This window comes from Podarcis erhardii, assembly GCF_964252035.2.
Source record: "Podarcis erhardii genome assembly, chromosome: 13".
Taxonomy (NCBI): domain Eukaryota; kingdom Metazoa; phylum Chordata; class Lepidosauria; order Squamata; family Lacertidae; genus Podarcis; species Podarcis erhardii.
In genome coordinates this window covers 40049551-40067816 of record NC_138502.1, presented here as the reverse complement: position 1 = coordinate 40067816, position 18266 = coordinate 40049551, and the positions used below count along the sequence as shown (strand labels likewise).

The 18266-nt window shown below is 49.1% G+C and overlaps 1 long non-coding RNA gene across 1 annotated transcript in view; it reads left to right on the top strand.

The window, feature by feature from the left end:
• LOC309328297 overlaps window positions 1-18022 on the top strand; it is a 151635-nt gene extending 133613 nt beyond the window's left edge. Inside the window, exon 3 of the long non-coding RNA XR_014150749.1 lies at window positions 18012-18022. This is a non-coding gene — a long non-coding RNA (uncharacterized lncRNA). The remainder of the gene's footprint in view (window positions 1-18011) is intronic.
• Window positions 18023-18266: the final 244 nt, after the last annotated feature.

Genomic DNA, 18266 nt, shown 5'->3' with positions numbered 1-18266 from the left:
GCGGGGAATCAAAATGGTTCCAGGTTGGTCTTCCTGTGCTGATCTATGTATGTGTTTGGTTGGTACACTTATGAATATTACCATATATCTAAGACCATAAAATTCCTATCACAATAGGAAGCTGCCTTATGCTGAGCCACACAGACGTTTGCTCCATCTAGCAGTCTAGCTCAGTATTAGCCACACTTACTGGCAGTAGGCCTGCAGGATTTCATACAGATGCTCTACTCCTGAGCTATGACCCTTTCCCAAACTTTCCTGACAGCATGGGGCTTCCCTTTTGCTTTTAGCTTGTATCTACAACCAAAGCTGTCCCCAGTGAGCTATGTGGCTGAGTGGGGATTCAAACCCTTGGCTTTCAGGACCTAGCCCAACACTTTGACCAACACACCACACTGCCATGATGTGCTCTGAGTGACTCCAATCACTCTTTTTGAGCTACTTCACCCCTGTTCCTCTCACAGATCTACAATCCTCAGTGAAGAGGAGTAAGTTGTCAAAGCATTATGGGAACTGTACCTCTGTGACAGGGAAAGTGGTACCACAGTGTTTTAAATGTATGGTGTGAATGTGACCTAAGCTGCTAGAATTTGTTGAACCTGAGATATGAGGCAAAATGTATGGACACACTATTCTCTTCCATTTTTTTTCTCAGAAACTGTGCCCTCCCTTTTTCTCTGTGTGTCTGCCTCTCTTTGTGTGCCCACATCAGTGGGGTTTTCCAGGTTGTTGGTTGGGGTCACTGGCTTGTTTGGGCAAGCTGTTTTTCAGCCTATCCAAACTTACCTTTTGCACCATTCTCCCCAGGTACAGGTCTGCGCTTAAAAGTTCTGTGTCTGAAAGCAGGGGTTTTTTTTTGCTCCAGAACTTTCCCCATGAAAAGCTGCTCTTTAGCACCCAATAAGAGCAACAACTCAGGTTTTCTCCTGATTGATAGTTGCTCTAAAGGTAAAGGGACCCCTGACCATTAGGTCCAGTCGTGGCCGACTCTGGGGTTGCGGCGCTCATCTTGCTTTATTGGCTGAGGGAGCCGGCGTTTGTCCGCAGACATCTTCCAGGTCATGTGGCCAGCATGACTAAGCTGCTTCTGGCGAACCAGAGCAGCGCACAGAAACACCGTTTACCTTCCCGCCAGAGCGGTACCTATTTATCTACTTGCACTTTGATGTGCTTTCGAACTGCTAGGTTGGCAGGAGAGTTTCTCTACTTGGATGCTAAATCGTGGGGGGGGGGGGAAAGCTCAGGAGCAAAATAAAGGGGGGGCAAGCAGACATGGAGCTTTAAAGCATGGACCATGCCTGGAAAGAGCAGAGGAATGGTAAGGGGATAAGCCCTCTATTCCATCTGTGAAAGGGATACATGTTTTCTGGATGCTTAATTCCTTTTCCATATCCCTCTATATTATTTTTGCACTAGGTTGTCGTCATGCTTCTTTGCACTGGCTTCACCACATCTGCATAGAGGCAACTGTGGCTACCTCATTGGTTCTCAACCTGCATGCCTCGCTCCTCCTACCCTGTGTGCCTATTCAACTTCTGCATGCCTCTGCATGCATCGCCTTATTCTCAACTGTTGGGCAGGTGTGCGAGAATAATGCATGTGAGTTCACTACAGTGGTACCTCGGGTTAAGAACTTAATTTGTTCCAGAGGTCCGTTCTTAACCTGAAACGGTTCTTAACCTGAGGCGTGCTTTCGCTAATGGGGCCTCCTGCTGCCGCTGCGCCACTGGTGCACGATTTCTGTTCTTATTCTGGGGCAAAGTTCTTAACCTGAAGCAACCACTTCCTGGTTAGTGGAGTTTGTAACTCAAGGCATCTATAACCCAAAGTGTCTGTAACCCGAGGTACCACTGTACCTACTTTTAGACACACACCCTAGGGTGTACCTATTGGAGATGCTGGCTCTGTGTCTCGGCTTGCTTTCTTGAGTGACCTGCTCAGAGGGTGAGAGTTCTGTGCCATGGATTTCGTGGTTGCCCTTGAGACTGGAGACTCTTAAGCCCCAGAGTTCCCCATCTGGAAAATGGGTGAATGTCTGATGTCTTCTGAACACTGTATATGTTCCATGTGCATATATGTGTGAGATACATATACCTGGCTCATCTGCTGTATATGTGCTTTCATTTCTCTTGCGACAAGAGTTGTACCATGGATTGTGTTGGTTCGCTCTATAGTCGTCCGATATCACCAAGCAATACCATCCAAATGCCTGAGGTCCCTGCTATAACTGCACACATTAGAAAGATGAACAGAGTGTTTGCTATCCTTTCCACCCTTGATTCTATGATTGGGGTTTACCCAGTGACCTGCTGGGCTGTGTCCTCAGGCCCTGCCAATAATAATAATAATAAATAATAAATTTTATTTATATCTCGCCCTCCCCAGCTGAAGCTGGGCTCAGGGCAGCTAACAACAATCAAAATAATCCAACGATTCTAAAAACATTTCATTATAAAAATTAATTAAAATCAAATTGATGGCAACCAATAAGCAAAATTCTGTGCAGATTGCCAGAGGAGGGGGGTCAGGCTGCGCCCTGACCAAAGGCCTGGTGGAACAGCTCTGTCTTGCAGGCCCTGCGGAAAGATGTCAAGTCCCGCAGGGTCCTAGTCTCTTGTGACAGAGCGTTCCACCAGATTGGAGCCGCGGCCGAAAAGGCCCTGGCTCTAGTTGAGGCCAGCCTAACCTCTCTGTGGCCTGGGATCTTCAAGATGTTTTTATTTGCAGACCGTAAGTTCCTCTGTAGGACATACCAGGAGAGGCGTTCCCGTAGGTGCGAGGGTCCTAGGCCGTATAGGGCTTTAAAGGTTAAAACCAGCACCTTAAACCTGATCTTGTACTCCACCGGGAGCCAGTGCAGCTGGTATAGTACCGGATGAATGTGATCTCGCAGCGAAGACCCCATAAGGAGTCTCGCCGCGGCATTCTGCACCCGCTGGAGTTTCTGGGTCAGTCTCAAGGGTAGCCCCACGTAGAGCTTACAATAATCCAGAACATTGTCTTTTCAAGGGTTGGTAACCCTGACCTAGATAATAATCCAGAACATTGTCTTTTCAAGGGTTGGTAACCCTGACCTAGAACTGTACATATTCCACCATTTCAAAACCACCCAATGCAACTGCAGGAATTAGTGCTGGCAACAGAATTCTACTTCTTAAGAATCTCTGCGTTCATTTTAAAAGCAAAACAAAACATCTCTGCAGCTTCTAAGGCTGCAAAGGTATACAGTGCATGTACAAGATGGGTGAATCTCACTGGCAAGACCTCAAAAGAATGATTTTCAGGGAGCAGCCCTTCGAGGGGCAGCCAGAGCTCTTTGCCTTCCCTGTGTTGAGCAGAAGCAAATTAAATACATGGTGTGAAGTAAGCAAATATGCTCAATGTGCATTATGAATTTTCACACACTGTTCTGCAGCAAAGAATTTGGGTTGCCTTCCTGCCAAATTTTGATTTTGAGGGGGGGGGGGAGCAGAAACAGGCTGCTTGGGAGAACTGGGTGATTTGTAAAACTTGCCTGTAGATGGATTTAATTCTACCACCAAGCTTATTTCGAGACAGGGCCGGTCTTGTCTGCACCCCGAGACTCGGTCATAAATAACATCAAATTGTCCTGTAGTTTTGACGTGTCCTGAATAAAAACTCCAGCAAAAAGTCCTCAGGGAAGAATGGGCCTGTTTCTCTCTCCTAGTCCGAAATTTGCACCCAACACCAGGGCCTTTTCTATCCTGCTTCTCCCCGCTCCCTCTAAGTTTTCTCTCCATTGTTCTTTCTTTTTCTTTTTCTTTTGGGATTTTCTCTCTGACCCAACCCCCCTGCTTGCTTTTTTCTTTCTTTCCCTCCTTCCCCCTTCTCTACCCTGGCCTGTTTTTTTCTTTTCTAACTTCTTTCCCTCTCTCTCTCTCTCTCTCTCTCTCTCTCTCTCTCTCCTTTTCCTGTAACTTAAGCTTTTGTTGAGAGTAGGAGAAGGCCAGCCTGCCTTGAAAAGAGGCCCCCTCTCTGCCTTTCAGGGCGTAATTGAAACCATCGCGCTGTTCGTAACTGTGGGGTGGGGTGGGGGGTGGAGAGAAGGGGCTCCCAGAATCAAAGACCTGGGGCTGGGGAGGAGGGGAATAACTTGACCCTTCAAGACAAAATTTAATTTATGACCCTCTTGCCCACCAGCTAGTCAATCGGCTTTTCCTAACCTAACACTTGGCAGCAGAATGAGAGCGAGAAAACTCCCCCTACCCCCAAAATCAGAGGACCAGAAGCAGAAGGCATTAACTGGATCTTATGCATGTACATCTAAACGGTACTTGCTAGCAGACCCCACCAGCAAGAACTGTGAGGGAAACGCTTTGTGCCAATTCCCTGCTGCAATGCAAGAGGCCTGGATTTTTGTTTTAAGTTCCTTCGCCTGAAACAGCTGAAAGACAGGCAGAAATTCAGCAGGATAAGCAGTTTACATCCCTGGGTCGCCTCTAGACCAAGTCAGTAAATCCTTAACTAGTTGAACTTCTACCTCTCATGCAAGTTGTTGAAAACTCAGAAAGTCTGCTGCCAGAGCAATGGGCATCAACCGTAGATGCTACCTTTCCTTTAGCAGGGAATCAAGTTTACCTGTTGCCTAAAACTGTCTCATTGTTCCAGCCCTTCAACCCACCCCAGAATACTCAGTGAGGACTAACCAGGGCTCAGCACAAGTATGTGACCTCTGGAACGTATGTGGTGATAATGGAAGGAGGAGTGCCTCTAAGCAGTATGGAATTTGAGCCACGGGACTCAACCTCAGACCTGTTTTCAGTATCAGGCTTGGATTGTACTTCCCTGGAAAAGCTAGTCAGATGGCGAGCCTCTGAACGTCCACAAAACGACTTTTCCTGATCTGGAAATTATAAGGCACACATCTTTGTACCTGTGTTGTTGGGCTGCAACTCCCTGCTAAGAGAAGAAGTCCATCATCCTAGCAGATTTCTCGTTAGATATCATTCCCTGCTCCTCATTCATGTTGCATTTCCATAGTGCAGAACCAGGAAGTCGTCTTGGGCTGGATTTGCCAGATGCATTAATTCAGCTCCTGCTTCTCAGTGTTTTAAAGACATGCAGGCACATCTCTTACTATATTCTAAGGCAGAGCAGTAAGTTTTATGCTTCCAGTGGAGGGACCTCATTGCAAAGTGTGTCTTAACTCGTTGATTTCCAGAAACCTGGGCTTTTGCTGGGAGCAGCCCAGCTCTTGCAGAATGTGCTTTAAATGAATTGCAGTTGAACTGAGCTCTTGTATACCACTCTTGCAAAAGTCTGAGCAGGATGCCCTCTCCAATACATCTGATGGCATATCTTTTATTGGTTATAGTTTCCTTACACCAGTTTTATAGACTTTGCTGTCTGCAAATCATGTGGCTTTGAGCTTTCCAGGTCAGTCATATGCTATGTTGGGAAAACATATTTGTGCTATTCATAAATGTTGAGCATGGGTATGCCTCCAGCTCACTCATGATGTAAGCTATTTCCTATTCACTTCAGTTCTTTGAAACCCTCTACAGTATACGCCAGGCAAATAGTCATATACGCTGCAAATTAGTTTCAGCATTTTATGCTGGGTGTCGGAAAAGAAGATGATTCACACCTTGCTTCTATTTCATGGGCTCGCATCCGGAGTCACACCTCCTCTTTATAGAATCTTAGTCAGTGTCTGCATGGAGTTGCATTATTTGTGCATCATTTTGTAGAGGTGTGCCAGAAATGTAATCCTCCTCATGGTGTTGCAAGCACACGATGCTGCTGTTTGAAGTTTGTCAAAAGCCGTCGCAGGCACACGTTTTTACCATAAATAGCAATAGCTGTTGTTTTGAGGAGGCTAAGGAAGTAGTGGGGTGTCAGGTAGTGGGGTGAAAAGCAGGAAGTAGAGGGAACGAGGGGCAAAGGAGCCATAAAGCTGAAGAGGAAGGGAAGGAGCTAGGGAAAGGTGAGGGAGCTAAGGAAAAGAGAAGTCAGAACGAGGAGGAAACCTTACATAGGACCTATATGCAGTTGACAGGAAAGAAACGGATGTTAGCTTTGGGTACTTGGGGGACAGAGGACAGAGGAAGTTAAAGCAGCAGCAGCTAAGAGCTGAATCCATCTTTTCCCAAGACACATCCATTGCAAGTCACAGAATGTTCACAAACAGTCTAACTGCTGAGGGGCAAGAGTCCACCATGGAATGATGGCAAGAGAATTCTCTGCAGAGAATTATTTGCCTTAGAAAGAACAGATCATGCCAGATTTTAGCAGTCAATAGGGTGCTCTGCAAGGATGAAGGGAAGAAAGGAGACTGGAGCGCTTGGGGAGCAGAAAGAGTCAGAGATGCCAAGGAGCAGGAGTATAAAACTTAAACAGGGACTAGATTGCTAAATGAATGCGTTTTTGACACTGTTGTTTCGGCTGCGTTGTGCTTGCACCAGTGGGAGTGGGAGGCTGACCTGGTGCTTCCTGCAGAGGTTGGCTGACATCATTTGAGAACCCTTGATGCAGCGTCACTCTTGGAGGGGAGGAGCAAGGGGCAAAACTGGCTCCAGCTTTGGCTCCCGAGACCGTGACTCATTTAGGGAGATTAAATGCCATGTGCTCGGTTAATGAAATGTTTGCGTCCCGGCCTCCCCGCACCCCACCCCAGTTGCTGTCTCCGCTCAGCGAGAACAGCTGAGGGCCCTCATATGACCCAGCATGGGGGGCTGCACAACGGAAAGCCAAGGAGATAGTAGCCGGGCTACAGATCCCGCAGCTGTGCTTGTCAGGCTAGATCTGGCTGGAATCCTCACCCATCCAAGGAGGAGGAGGGGTGGCACTGGCAGTGATGCAGCAGCCGCTTCCGTAGAAGAGGGACAGCCACTTTGCAAGAAGAGGAAGGGGAGAAGAGTCTGCCCCTCCGTCTGAAGCAAATTCAAGGAGTCCGCCATCTTGGTCAATTTGCTGCTGCTGCTACTTAAAAGAGGAGGGAACAAAACTCCATACCCTCCAGCATTTCTCCAATGAAAATAGGTGGCACTGTAGTCTAAACCACTGAGCCTCTTGGGCTTGCCGATCAGAAGGTCAGCGGTTCGAATCCCCGTGACTGGGTGAGCTCCCGTTGCTCTGTCCCAGCTTCTGACAACCTAGCAATTTGAAAGCACACCAGTGCAAGTAGATAAATACCGTAGGTACCGCTGCAGCGTACCTAAACGGCGTTTCTGTGTGCTCTGGTTTCCATCACAGTGTCCTGTTGTGCCAGAAGCGGTTTAGTCATGCTGGCCACATGACTTGGAAAGCTGTTTGTGGACAAACGCCAGCTCCCTTGGTCTGAAAGCGAGATGAGCGCCACAACCCCATAGTCGTCTCTGACTGGACTTAACTGTCCTTTACCTTACCCTAAATAATTATGTTGTTGTTGTTGTTGTTTAAAGGTAAAAGTAAAGTGCTCCTGGACTATTAAGTCCAGTCAAACTTGACTGTGGGGTTGCAATGCTCATCTCACTTTCAGGCCGAGGCAGCTGGTGTTTGTCTGCAGACAGCTTTCCAGGTCATGTGGCCAGCATGGCTAAACCGCTTCTGGCACAATGGGACACTGTGACGAGTGCCAGAGTGCACGGAAATGCTGTTTACCTTCCTGCCGCAGCGGTACCTATTTTTCTACTTGCGTTGGTATGCTTTCAAACTGCTAAGTTGGCAGTAGCTGGGACAGAGCAACGGGAGCACACCCTGTCACGTGAATTCACCAGGCAAGCCTCCCTGGGGAGAGCACTCCACAAACAGGGAGCCACCACAGAAAAGGCCTGTTCTTGTGGAGGAAGCACACGAGGAAGGGCTTCAGATGATGGTCGCAGAGTCTGGGTCAGTTCATACGGGGAGAGACGGTACCTGAGGTATTGCAGTCCTGAGCTGTTTAAGACTTCATAGGTCAAAACCAGAACGTAAAATGGGCCTGGAAACTAATTGGCAGCCAGTGCAGTCGGGCTAAGATTGCCGTTATATGCTCAGAACCTATTGGTTGCTAAATTCTGCACCAGCTGGTTTCCGAACCGTCTTCAGAAGCAGCCTCACATATAACACTTTGCAGTAATCTAACCTAGAGGTTACCAGATCATATACAACAGAAGTTAGGGGTATAGCTGGGCCACCAGCTGAATCTGATGGAAGGCCCTCTGCACCACCAAGGCCACCATAGCCTCAAGCGACAGTAATTGATTCAGAAGTACCTCCCAAACTGTGTACCCGCTCCTCCAGAGGCAACCTCCCATCCATCTGATCTTGGAAACCACCCTCTAAGGGGGCCTCAGTCTTATGCAGATTGTGCTTCACTTTACTGATTCTCATCCAATCCATTACCAAGGCAAGACAGTGGGGAGTGCTCTTGTCTGGGCAGAGGCAGATTTAGGGGAGAGCACGTGGTTTGGGCACTCTGGGTGCAGAGCTTTGGGGTGCTGCAAGAGACACTGCACCTATGATGTAGAATGGAGCGTGAGAAGCAGGGGGCACTGAATTTTGGCATCACACAGGGCCCCACTGAAATTTGAGACCCAAGGTCTGCCACTGTTTCATGTTTCCTACAGGTACCTTGTTGGCCACGTTGAGAACTAGACTCTGGACCAAACCTAGCAGGTTTGCCTCACGTTCTTACGGCCGTCTGCAAGGAAGTGTGGTCCTTTTGAGTGGCCACATCAGATGATAGCTACTGCAAATGAAGGGTTGCATTTGTTGGGGAATTTGTATTGGCTGTACCTAGCAACCTGGATGTGGGCCAGCAATGAGAGGCCCAAGACCAGATAAATATCCTTTGCCGCATGACTCTGTAGTGTGCCTGTGTGCTTTGCTGCAGGATTCATTTTCTCTCTGATCTCTACAGTCAAGTCACAGGGAACCCAAGTCGAGGAGCCTGCCGTCGGTTTTGGCAAAGGGTACCAAACAGAAACTATTCCTTGCTTCCCATGGGAAAGCGATATTGCAAGGGGGGAGGCAGAAAGAGACTGCAGGTGGGCTTGGAGACGGCTGAGCTGGTCTTGGACCCTCTCCTGGTGCTTCCATTCACCTCCACCCGTCTCAAGCTTGCATGTGATGAGAAAATGCCGAAGGGGACAAGCTATTTATAGGGTGAGGGATCTTCTGGGACGCTGTGACAAATTTTATCCCATGTAAGAGATTTGCAGCACGGAAACTAATTAGCTGTATATTCCCCACCCTGGGGCAGCAACACCAACCTGCTGCCTTGCGTTCTTTTCTACTCCCCTCTCTGCCTCTTGCATTACGGGGTATTGCATAACTCTTGTATCTAGCTTGAAAGAGGCAGCAGTAGGATTCCAGTCTACTCCTGAAAGTATGAGAGCTAGCTGCTCTGCTTCTAGGTAAAAAGGTAAAGGTAAAGGACCCCTGAGAGTTACGACTCTGGGATTGCAGTGCTCATCTCGCTTTACTGGCGTTTGTCTGCAGATAGTTTTTCCGGGTCATGTGGCCAGCATGACTAAGCCGCTTCTGGCAAAACCAGAGCAGCGCATGGAAACACCGTTTACCTTCCTGCCGGAGCGGTACCTATTTATCTACTTGCACTTTGACGTGCTTTCGAACTGCTAGGTTGGCAGGAGCAGGGACCGAACGACCTTCCAATCGGCAAGCCCTAGGCTCAGTGGTTTAGGTAAAGGTAAAGGGACCCCTGACCATTAGGTCCAGTCGTGACCAACTCTGGGGTTGCGGCGCTCATCTCGCTTTATTGGCTGAGGGAGCCGACGTACAGCTTCCGGGTCATGTGGCCAACATGACTAAGCCGCTTCTGGCGAACCAGAGCGGCACACGGAAGCGCCTTTTACCTTCCCGCTGGAGCTGTACCTATTTATCTACTTGCACTTTGATGGGCTTTCGAACTGCTAGGTTGGCAGGAGCAGGGACCGAGCAATGGGAGCTCACCCTGTCGTGGGGATTCGAACCGCTGACCTTCTGATTGGCAAGCCCAAGAGGCTCAGTGGTTTAACCCATAGCGCCAGCAAAAGTGGGCTCAGAAGCACTCATGTATATCATGAATAGCTCAGTTGGTTAGAGCATGGTGCTGATAATGCCAAGGTTGCAATTTCAATCTCTGTATGGGACAGTGCATATTCCTGCATTGCAGGGGGTTGGACTAGAAGATGATCCTCAGGGTCGCTTCCAGCTCTACAATTCCATGATTCTATGATGTTTTCCTTTTCTCGTTTTTTTAAAAGAGCTTCTCTAAACAGAGGGGAGTCGTCAGATAGCCATAGAGAAATGCAAAGGATCACAGAAGTACAGCAAACTTTTAAAGTGTGGGGGGGGGGGGATCTAAGGGAAGAGGAAGCTCCAAGACAGTTGAAGGAAGACTAAGCATGCTTAGTGGCCACAGAATGACAACTAAGAATTGAGGGACAGGGAAGGAATGGAAAAATTGGAAGGGAGGCAATGGAATGGGGTGCCCTGGAAGATGGTATGGCTAGCTGGCTGGCAACCAGAACAGGAACACTAGTCCACACTGCAACATTTTGTTGCAGGCTCCACTTGAAGATACATAATTCACCAGTATACTTCTACCAGTATTTACCACTGTGGTTCCCACTTTCACCCAGCACTTGAGAATTTGCTGCTTTAACTTCTTTCCCCCGCACGTTGCATGTTTTAGATTGCGAATCGTCCAGCGGGAACTGTCATTTTCAATTATCTGTTCAGTGCACAGTATTGCCTTGAAGTTCTATTGGAGGGATAATAACACGACAAGAATGGGAAATTCCTGGGCCTGACCCTGCTTCCTAAAACACATCCAGGGGCCTGACACTGAGCAGTTCTTGCTGCAATCAAGCCCTGCAGCTTGAGTCTTCTGCCAAATGAGTTGCCAGACTGAATCTAGAGGATATGTTCATAGGAATACAGAGCAATCCCATGCACACTGACCTGGCAGAAGGTCCCACTGGGCAGGGAAACAACACTCTGCACATGCTTTAACACACTCTGTTTTTTATTATTGATTTGCATAGGTAAAGGTAAAGGGACCCCTGACCATTAGGTCCAGTCGTGGCCGACTCTGGGGTTGCAGTGCTCATCTCGCTTTATTGGCCGAGGGAGCTGGCGTACAGCTTCTGGGTCATGTGGCCCCATGACTAAGCCGCTTCTGGCGAACCAGAGCAGTGCATGGAAACGCTGTTTACCTTCCCACCGCAGCGATACCTATTTATCTACTTGCACTTTGACATGCTTTCAAACTGCTAGGTTGGCAGGAGCAGGGACCGAGCAACGGGAGCTCACCCCGTTGCGGGGATTCGAACCGCTGACCTTATGATCAGCAAGCCCTAGGCTCTGTGGTTTAACCCACAGCACCACCATATATATAATATATATTACACCTTGGCACTGAAAGCAGAAGAGGCGCCAGGTTAAACTAAGCTTTATGGCAGAGCGAGAAGTTGCATCTCAAGGAATCTGTGTCTTATCTGAGAAAGAAAGCCAGGCCAGCTGCAGCAGCCTCCCTTCCCTGCCCCCACCAAGGTTCACACCCTTGCTTATCAAGACATGGGAGGTGTTGCGTTGCTGGAGCTCCCCATCCATCAAGCCAGAGTCGCCAGCCCCTTCCAAGTATACCATGTCAATTCCTCCCACCACCACCCCTCACCCCTCTGTTGACACAACCTATTCCCCAAGCTAAATACTGGGCGTAAAGGTTTCTTTGCTCAGTTCATCAAACTTCAAAGCACACCCCAGTCATATTTCAGCCTTTGCATGATACTTCCATAAATCCCTCCCCCTCCTGCCCGGTTTTTACATAGTAACAGATGAGAACATATAGCTAGGGATGGGGACGCAGAGGAGGGGTTAGCTGCTCTTCTTCGTTCTACATATCCCTTTGGAGTGGGGAAGGCTAGCCGTGCACTGCAAAAATGTAGATAGGCAACAGAGACCGTTTTTGTGTGTATAAAATTTAAAGCACAGTTTAGCCAAGGCCAGACCCTTTCTAAGTCCCATTGATTGCAACAGGAGAACCAGATAAAGATATTACAAGTGTCCTGTTCAACAGGTTGTAACTTGGATCATACGCTGGACAAAAAAGGTTTTTGGAGGGCATTGCTATTGGGGAAGAAGGGTAGTCTGTTGGAGCCCTATTTTTTTATATATATATATAAAAAAGGGGGGGGATTTTTGACCCAGTGTGTAGCTTGGTGCTGTGCAGAGAAGGGGAATATTGACATGCATAATTCTTTGCAGCTGCAGCATCCCTGCAAAGCCACACTAAATCATAGCCAATGCACTTTTATAGCACATGAGTGTTTGCCCCCCCCCCCCCCCGCAAGAATCCTGGGACATGTAGTTTGGTCAGGTGCTGGAAATTGCAGCTGTTAGGGGGAAACTACAGTTCCCAGGATTCTTGGGGGGGGGGGATCACACAGGCTTTAAGTGTGCATTTAAACGTCTCTTGTTGATCTGCCTGCGATTTTCGCTGTAGAAAATCTTAAAAGTGAAGTGGTAGAGAGGGGCTATTTAGTTCACACGGAAATTTGGGCTGGGTTCATATGGGAGGATGTGTATCAGAGCATAATTCTTTCTACCTTCCCTTTTCTTTCCCTCCCCTCTCCGCCAGTTGCACTGCAACAGCTAGGTGCAAGACTGCTCCCAACTGTCCTGCCCTAGGTGGGTGGTGTTGATGCCGGACGGTTTGGGGTGGGGGTTAGTGGTTACATACCAGGCTGGAAGAATAGAGAATAGAGGAGCCCCCCTCCCCGTTTCCCCCCTGCACAGACCCCTTCAGCTTTGCCTTTGTCTCACACTTAAGAGCCTTTTAATTAAAACCAGCCACAAAAGGCCTGGCTAGCTGAGTCCTGCCGGCAAGAGGAGGGAGGGAAGAGTATCATTGCTATGGAAATGAATAGGAGAGGCTGTGTTGCCATTACATACTTGGCATCGCCAGCCTGGCAATGATGGGCAGGGGGAGCAACGCATATAGGAAAGGCCGCCACCCCCTTCTCACGCACCAGGAACGAGGTAGCAGCTTTTCCCTTGCAGGGCAGCTGGCTGGTGGCTTGGGAGTCGAGGCTGGTGCAGTAGCACCACAATGGTGTGGTCACGCATACAGAAAGCTGAACTAAGGGTTGCTTCACCAGTATTTATCACTGACTTGAGGGTAACTGGCAAAATGTTACTATCGCCCAGGACTGGTTTGGGAGCCAGAGTACAATGGTGCCACCACCTGGCAGCATATCACAGGTAGGGCTTGCCTATGCCTGACTCCATGTGGCAGGTGCTGGCAGCGGATGGACTCCCTTCGCCGCCGGTACCCAGTGGAACAAGCTGCAGCTTCACCCTGGCACCTTGGGGGGCTGCGGCCGATGCAGCTCATTCCTCTCTCCACTTTTCAACATTGTGATGTATCACATTGGCACAATGTTTGGCTGGTCACGATGACATTGCCTGGGCCCAGTGAGGGATAAACTATGCTTCCCAGGATTCTTTGGAGGAAGCCATATGCTTTAAATGTGCCTGCAGTCACTGGGCGAGCTTTGCCTCGGCCCTTTCCTTCCATCCTATACAGCAGGGATGTTGAACCTGTTTTCGGATGTTGTCAAACTCCTAGCACCCATCAGTTCTGACCAGCATGGCCAATGGGCTTGGGAGTTAAGCAAGTCCTGGAGGACCACATGTTCTCAATCTCTGCCTCGAGGCTTCTGCCTCTCATGAGGCACTGGGGGCCTGTGAACCAAACCATGGTGTCCCTATCGCCAGAGCCACACAGCACCCGTTGTCACCCACCTTGCCAGAGCCTCACATACCTGTCTCCGCTGCTCATGTGGCAGCTACGGCTGGTCCGGTTGGGAAACTGGTCACCAGCTTCAGATCCACAGAAGGCAGGGACAGGCAAGTGAGTGTTATCTGGGGCCAGGGCCCAAGGTCCAGTCTAGTGGTTCCGAGACAAGCCACTATTTACTTAGACAGCAGTGGTTTTTAACCAGTGTGCCGTGGCACCTTGGGGTGCCTTGAATGATGGTTGGGGTGCCACAGAAAAAAATGTAGTTGGTCAAGGGAGCCATGGACTCAAAAATGTTGAAAACCTGATTTATACAGTATTGTCAGGGCCAGCTCAATACATTTTGGCACCTGAGGTGAACCAAAAAATGGCCAAAAAAAACCCTGCCAGTAAGAATGGGTGAGTGAAGATGTATATCAGGAACAAGGTGGGGGAGAATAAAGATCTACACTGGGACCTGCTGCCCCTGTGGATCCTGCAACTTGAGGCAGTCATCTCACCTTGTCTCATGAGTGGGCCGGCACTGAGTACTGTTTTGTGCTCCACACCTCCCCAACAGGTGAAAAATTCCAAGGGGCACTGCTAGCCAGGTGTGGCTTCCTCTGGAAGAGAGAGCATCAGACAGTTATGAGTTTAGTTAGATTTGGTTTATTTCCAAGTAGACCATAAGCGGAGGCAAGCAGCATGCAACACGCTCCTATTGTGCAGCAGTTTCGCTCCCTCTTATCCAGACTTTGGAAAATGGGCCCCTGAACACCCAGGTGTTCCCAGTAAGGATGGACAGATCAGACCCTGGGACTCAGCTAGATTGGTAAAGAAAAAAATGTTTTATATGTGTTGTATATGTGATGTAACACTGTGACACCAGATGGCGTTGTGGAGTCCCATCTTTCCTTACCGGATTTCTCTGTATGAGTTTGCAACACCGCCTTTAACTGAATCGCTTCTTTGCCGTGTCTAGATCCAGCCTAAATCCGTCCACTTTCATTTTTTTGCTGGCACTCAATCATAGGTTTGTTCCATTTCTATTTTGCATGTTTTTTTTTAAAAAAAGAACAGACAAAAAGTTTGCATTTAAATTTCACACGTTATTGTATGCCTTTCCCCCAAATACATCCTTTCCCAAGCTGCATTCCCGTAAAATTTCGCATTTCAACCGCAGAATATGCACACACTCCCCCCCCCCCCCGACACGCCGTTGCAGAATCTGGATTAGTGCAACGCCCAGTCGCAAGCTGCATTCCGATCCGCAAGCAAGGTTTGGGACTGTTGAACTGGATCGCTCTGCTGCGAAAAACAGACGGAACAAATTCCTCCTCCGCCCCCGCTTTCCAGTATTCAGCAAACTCTCTGCTGGCTCCGGGCTCTCTGTGTTTCTCTTCCAAGCAGTTTCTTTTTGTTCCTTCTCTCTCTCTCTCTCTCAACACACACATACCCTCACACGCAAATTACACCCCCCTTCCCTTCTTAGCTGGGGGAAGGGGGTGAGTCACCTTTCAAGCTGATAGCTCTCCTATTCAGAATGCTCAAGAAAGAGATCTCCCAGCTACTTCCTAAACATCTACCAGTCATCCTGGTAGTCATTAACAAGCAAGACCCTTCACAAAGGAATGCTGTGGCCAGCAGCCATGACAATATTTGCACCTCGCCCTATCCCAGGGGCTCAGGCTTACAATTTCATCCATGTCCATCTCTCTCCCCAAAGGGCTCACAACGTCAGTATTAAGTTTGGACGCCTTGAGCAAGCAGAGGGGAGGAAACTAAAAAATAATACATCCTTTTCCACTCGCATGTTCCCGTTGCTATGACTCCCCTCGCCCCACAATACGAGGGTCTCACAAACACAAACTTTGCTCTACTTCTCGTTCAGCTCCCTTTCACAAGTAAACGGGGGCATTTATTTGTTTACCTCACAAAAATGGGCACCACCTTTCCGATAGTAAGTAAAAACCTCTGTGTGGATTCCAGGACATATGAAAACGATCAATTTTTAAAAAACGGTTGAAAGCAATAAAGAAAAGAAAACAGTAGAAAGAGATCTGTCTGGCTTGCCCGAGCCAAAATGTTTTGAGCAGGCATTGAAAAGGGTACAGCAATTACCCAATGTCAATAGGCAGGGAGTTCCATAAGTGCAGATGCCACCACATTAAAAATACTGATTTATTACGACTGTGGAATGAGAATTATGCGGCACTTGTTAACAGTGCCAGTTCCACAGATCAACACAGTTGAGTGGGCATACTATATATCTGGGGTAAAGCACATAAAGAAGCAAAACGAAATCAATGTTAGCACAATTTTTCTAGAGCTCTATGCTTTGGTGAAACCCGCATCTGGTTCTTTCTTATTGCATTGCATTCCTATCCCACCTTTTTCTCCAGTGAGCTCAAGGTGGTATATGTGGTTTTCCCCCTTCTCACCACAACACCCCTGTGAGGTAGGCTCAGATGACAGGCAATGACTGGCTCAAGGTTACCCAAGGAGCTTCATGGTGTGGGGATTTGAACCGTGGTCTGCCAGGTCTTAGTCCGACACTCTAAGCCAGGAGTCAGCAAACTTTCTCAGCAGGGGGCTGGTCCACTGTCCCTCAGCCCATGTGGTGGGCCAGACTATATTTTTTGGGGGGGGAAATATGAACGAATTCCTATGCCCCACAAATAAGCCAGAGATGCATTTTAAATAAAAGGACACATTCTACTAATGTAAAAACACGCTGGTCCGCGGGCCAGATTTAGAAGGCGATTGGGCCGGATCCGGCCACCGGGCCTTAGTTTGCCTACCTATGTTCTAAGCACCCCACCCCACTGGCCTGCTGCAAGGAAAGGGCGTTCCAGTCCAATTTACGGAGTAGCAGTGATCTTGCTTGCGGCTGCTTTTCTGACTTGGAGGGTATTCAGCTCTGATGTCCCCTGCGAGGGGAAGAGATGCTGTGTACCAGCTAGCGAAGCAGGAGCAAGTGGAGATGGCAATAGTTACAGTTCCTCAACCTCAGCCCACCCACCCAAATCTGTAGTATGAGCAGAGGCAGTTTTAGGGGAGCGCAACCGATCCAGTTGCTCTGGACGTGGAGTCTCAGGGGCACCGCAACTTTTATTTCAAATGGGGGGGGGGAGAGGTGAGAGGGGCCCTGATTTCTTTGCAGGGTGCCACTGAAATTGGAGACTCCAATGTCGGGCACTGTTATGGGGAAGCGTGGGGTAACAATACAGTAGTGGTCTAACATTATACAGCTCGTGGGGCATATCTAGGCAACGGTCCACTTGGCTCCCTCCAAGGGTGCAGGCGGGTTGTGTGTGCAAAAATTGCGCCTCTCTACTGTGGCTAGAAGCCCGTCTTTGTCTGCACACTCCCTGGTCCGCCAGATGAGGCGCACAGGCTCATCTTGAGTGCCTCGGCGGAGGAATTTGGTTGTTGGCATGGGCCGTTGCAAAGGATTAAAGGTAAAGGGACCATTAGCTCCAGTCGTGGCCAACTCTGGGATTGCGGCGCTCATCTTGCTTTACTGGCCAAGGAAGCCGGCGTACAGCTTCCGGGTCATGTGGCCAGCATGACCAGGCCGCTTCTGGCGAACCAGAGCAGTGCACGGAAACGCCATTTACCTTCCCACCGGAGTGGTACCTATTTACCCTACTTGCACTTTGACGTGCTTTCGAACTGCTAGGTTGGCAGGAGCAGGGACTGAGCAACGGGAGCTCACCCCATCGCAGGGATTCGAACCGCCGACCTTCTGATTGACAAGTCCTGGCTCTGTGGTTTAACCCACAGCGCCACCCGCGTCCCTTGCAAAGGATTAGGGGGGGCACCAATACATCTCCTTGCCCTGGGTACAAGCGATGGGTGTGTGTGCAGGAACAGCTCCTTGCCACAGAAGCCAACTCCTAGGGGCCGAGGCAGCTTCCCCCCATAAAATATTTAAGGTGGCCACCCCCAAAGTTGATAAGCATTGTTATTCAAATGTTGTGCATGCACCATATCATATGATTATGTAGGGTGGGACTTACCTCCCCCCCCCCCCCAATATTTTATTCAAGTTGGCACCCCTGCTCTTTGCTTAGGGTGCAAGGGAGTCTAGGTACACCTCTGCTGTTGAAACCCAAGAGCCCATCAGGTTGACACAAGATATAGGATCTGTTGGAAGAACTGCTTTGGGCCAGAAAGGGAGACCTGATGGCCACTGAAAGCAATGGGCCCTGGATCTCATTCTCCTCCTTCCTCAGCACGCCTAGTAAAACATGCAGAGCGCAATGCCGTTACGCTGCGACAGGGTGGTGCAGGGAAACGGAAGAGCACACGGCTTCACATTACATGCTTTGCTTTGCTAGGCATCGGCAGGCATGCACTCCAGAGAGGGAGGAGATGAGGCCTTTCCTTCGGGCAGCCTCATGAAATGCCTGGTCCCACTTGGGAGTCTACACCGAGCTTGAATCCTGCTTGAAATGTGCAGAATATTTCACCCCCCTAGCAAACCACCGGGGGGGGGGAACAGTGTTCCATGATGGGGTTGCCACACGCCCCCAAATTGCAAACCAACAGTAGGGCT